This window comes from Triticum dicoccoides, chromosome 1B (genome assembly GCF_002162155.2).
Source record: "Triticum dicoccoides isolate Atlit2015 ecotype Zavitan chromosome 1B, WEW_v2.0, whole genome shotgun sequence".
NCBI classification, from domain to species: Eukaryota; Viridiplantae; Streptophyta; class Magnoliopsida; order Poales; family Poaceae; genus Triticum; species Triticum dicoccoides.
Genome location: NC_041381.1, coordinates 652954736 through 652959174, shown reverse-complemented (window position 1 = coordinate 652959174; position 4439 = coordinate 652954736). Strand labels below are relative to the sequence as shown.

General features: G+C 43.0%; 1 pseudogene; it reads right to left on the bottom strand.

The window, feature by feature from the left end:
* Positions 1-1435: 1435 nt before the first annotated feature.
* On the bottom strand, positions 1436-4433 carry LOC119349408 (annotated as a pseudogene).
* Between the last annotated feature and the right edge of the window lie 6 nt (positions 4434-4439).

Sequence of the window (4439 nt, the reverse complement as noted above, 5' to 3'; positions counted from 1 at the left end):
GGAACCAAATAACATGACTACATGAAAATGAAGCATACACACAAGCATAGGTAAGACATCTTCTAACGCAATACCGAAGAACCCAAATGGTTTTGCTGACATCACACAAAAAGGATGCAATCCTGTAAATATATTTGGGGCAAATCAATCCAGACATCAGGAGAGCAATTGATAGGAAAGGTTCTTCCCATCACAATTCAGGCCACAGATTGAAGGACTGCTAATACAGCATCAGAGGACGATCTGTGACAAGAAAAATGTAAATCACAATTCAACCAGGCCTACAACATATTTCGTCAATACGACTCCTAAATTATTAATCTGTATTGTAAATTACTCCCTCCGTCCGGAAATACTTGTCATCAAAATGGATAAAAGGGAAATACTTGTCATCAAAATGGATAAAAGGGGATGTATCTAGTTCTCCGTCCGGAAATACTTGTCATCAAAATGGATAAAAGGGGATGTATCTAGTTCTCCGTCCGGAAATACTTGTCATCAAAATGGATAAAAGGGGATGTATCTAGAACCCGGACGGAGGGAGTATTAAATTATTAATAGCTCAACTCCTAAATTTTTAAAGATCTGGAATTTTGCAGGGAAGAAGCAACAAGATACAATTTCGTTCTCATCTCATAAGCTAACAAATTGCGAGGGGAAGTATTGGGTTATGAAGCACATCCATGCCTGAATGAAAACACGAGTTCTGAAGCACACGAACCATGGAAGCAAAAGATAGCATGCTCAACAAACTGAAAAATATGCAGAATAGATCTAGCAATCTGCTCTCATGACAGAAAATGTTATATAGCTGATAATTCATCACACCGAGTAATATATCCCATCTTGGGAGTGTATGGAAAAAAAAGTATAATATCCAGCATTAGCATGTTCTTTCATAACGGTCAGTAGTAGAAGCTCGGCATAGTTCTGAAGATATATTTTTCAACACTAAAAAATAAATCACATACAATGGAAGCCAGATTGCATTTGTTAATGCCTAAAGTAACTCTGGTTTGATATAGCATAGACTACAAATGTATCTAGGCAGACTGGATACCACGCTGAACCCAGAATACATACTCTAGCCATTTGCTGGGCATAAATAATGACATAACGATAATGTAGATTTATTCACTGAAAGAAAGATTGAGTATTGCATTGCAAACTACAATGGACATCGAGAACATAGAGATACAGAGTGTGCAAATGTACTCTTCAATGATACTTGAAGCATTTGATGAATACAAAACAGCACGTCCTTGCCGTATTAGCATTAATGACCAACTTTGTTGTAAGATTCTTGTTTATTTTGCAGCTCTGATTCGAGTAAAACAAACATGGCTATAACATTTTAGCAGTTTTACTATAGATATCTTCACTTGGTGGCTGAAAGATTCATAGTTAACTAATCAGATCTGATTCTGATTCAGAATTACTAGAAAGAAGGTTTACTGAAATTGCAAAATTCAAAAGGACAAAAGTAGGAGCTTCTTCACGCAAGGCGTCAAGTCCACAAATACCTTCACAATCACATATATATGATAGCAGAGTCCGAGCGCCCTGCTTCGTCGATCTGCTGGAAGAACAAGAAGGGAACACCATGCATCTGCATCCGGTTTCAGCACATCTTCTGAAAGAAAGAACGCGCCGTCTACATTCAGTAAATCAGTATGCTCCTATAATTCCACAAGCTAGGCACCAGAGAAGGGACACACAACAAGTGTTCATTTCAAATCAGATCTCCTTGCGATTAATAGCATGGACCCATCTCCTTTGTGTTACTGCAAGCACACAGCTGAGATCTCATTTCTTCCAACTTCTAAAGCCTAACATCAGGAACAGACAAATATGCACATCCCGACCACAGCTTGGGTCTTAATTTGGGGTACACAACATGTATACTATTCCTATGTTCTAAGTTCTGCAAGATTATATAATTATGTAATATCTAGACTTAGATTTAATTAAATAGGCGACGAAGAGATGACATTTGGTATAAATGAGAAAATTAGTGGGATAATCTCTTAGATGAGGTGACAGTGTTCATTCTTTCAGAGCCGAAAAAAATGAAACATGGTAAAAAAACAGTGTTCATTCTCTTTTCTCCAATGCCAGCATACACGTCTTTAGAAGAGATCATAGATGACACAACAAAAGAAAATATAGAAGAGCATCCAAGAAAAGCAAATACTGATATGGAATACAGATGCCTAAGCATCTATGTACATAGTGCTAATATGGAATAAATTTAGTAAAATGGTACGACAGATAAATGACATAACCGGTCTTACTTGTGTGGATACATTGGGTCTTACTTGTGTGGCATAAAATGGACCCAGTGGCTCTCAAAGTTCAGTCCTAACAGTCATCTAGATATATAATACATTTGACATTATAATTAATATTGTGAAGGAAACAACATGGCCTATCTTTTTGTGCTTGATAAAGCTTAAGTAATATAAGGCTTTCAAAAGATGATAAAAATTCTGAAGTAGTAAAACTGCCAAGTATTTTCAGAACGCGAACAACACTATTCAAATTTGAGATCAGATGTCCCTAGAAAAAGTATCATCCAGTAGGCCATCCAAAAACAGAGAGAGAGAGAGAGAGAGAGAGAGAGAGAGACAGAGAGAGAGAAAAGCTGATACTACAAACTACTAGTAGTAAACAATGACCTGCTTTCTTGTACAGTAAATATCTTATAAACAGAGCAACTGCAGGAAAAGAAAGACTTTCACCTTAGAAGAAATAAGAGGAAGGAAACAACACACTAGTTCAAAACTGCATCCTCGGCAGTGATCTATACATTGTGGCCATCAACAATTCCACAATTGTTTCTGCAATGGCCATTGAGAACACAAGTAGTTAAGGATTGCACTGAAAACTGCAATGGTCATTGAGAACATAACGATGGAGTATGCAGACATACTCTATCGCTGATATTTGAAACCATTTGCAGAAATGTCTTGATCTCACACACTCTTGGTTCCATTATGTGTGTCAATATGATATGAGGATGGACATGTTCACCGTAGTGCGATGCTTTCTTCTCTACTGGAATGGACATACAAAGAAGTAGCAATCAAATTATCAGTTTCATACGGGATTAGCAACACTGAACTGATGTGTACCAGACATACTAGAGCAGAAAACCAACATCCAATTATGCAAAGAACACCAGAACAGAAATTACTAGTTCACTACAGAGTGTAAAACAATGTTGCGCCATACACAGTTACCAATTCTCATAGCCCGCTCTTGGTTTATGTAAATCTGAAACTGGAAGGCACTTCCCCTCTGCAAGCACTGGCATAGTCTTCAGCAAGGTGCGGTGCAGCTTCCTTGTGAGGACATATGAACCTCTCCATGAATACCTTCTCGCTGATACAGAGTGTATAATAGTAGTCCCGGCCATGATCTAGAAATCCATTTTCCTTGAGATACTTTACAACGTAGTGCCGGGGTTTGATCCGGCCCTCCAGGCTATAACTAAGCATCGCCGGCCGATGAGCAATGTATGTCGGTTCCAACCCTGCCTTGGAGATGAGGAACTCTGACTTGCTCTGCAGCATCTGGTTAGACCTCATCAGCACAGATGGAAACTTGGAGACAACAACGCCGACCTCAGCATCTGACCACATAAATGTCTTCTTCAGGTGCTCCACTTTGGCGGCGATTTTCTCCTTGCTGAGGAATTTAATAGCCTTCAACGCGTGCCTGAACATCCTACAGCCACGAGGCACACCAATATCTTGGGCATGTGCCACCATTGCCTGGACACGCTCTATGTTGGAGGTAAGCAGCCATGGATGAGCGATGCTGAGCTTGGCAATGTCAGTGTCACCTAGCCCGCAGGAACGCAACATTGGGCTTGACCACTGCCTCGAGGTCGGCCGAGAGAAGGCATTTGCCGAGCCTGAGAGCAAGGAGGAGGTTGTCAGAGGACCCAAAGAGAGTAAGGTAGTAGTGCAGCCTCGAGATGATGGATCTGCAACGGAATTTGTGACGGGACAGCGAGACGAGGAGCGCGATGTCAGAAGGCGAGAGTCCGAGGCCGGTGAGCCCGGCGACGACGGGGGGCAGGGTCCTCTCCACGCCGGCGCAGAGGAACTGCGGGTCCTTGGCGACGAGGGCGGCGACGTCGGCGCCGGAGAGGCCGAGGCCGGCGAGGAAGGCGAGCACGGCGTCGGGCTTGGAAGGGGACGTGAGGTGCGAGAGCTTGGCGGAGGCCTTGAGGGCCTGGGCTCGGGTGAGGCCGCAGGTGGCGACGAGGTACTCCTCCACCGCGAAGCTAGGGTTCGGGGAGACGGCGGCGGAGAAGAGGCGGCTGAGGTGGGAGATGGGAGAGGCTGGGGAAGACGAGAGGAGCTGGGAGAGGACGGTGTGGCGGAGCCGGAGCATGGCGGCGCCGCCGCGGAGGAGGAGATTGACGGGGC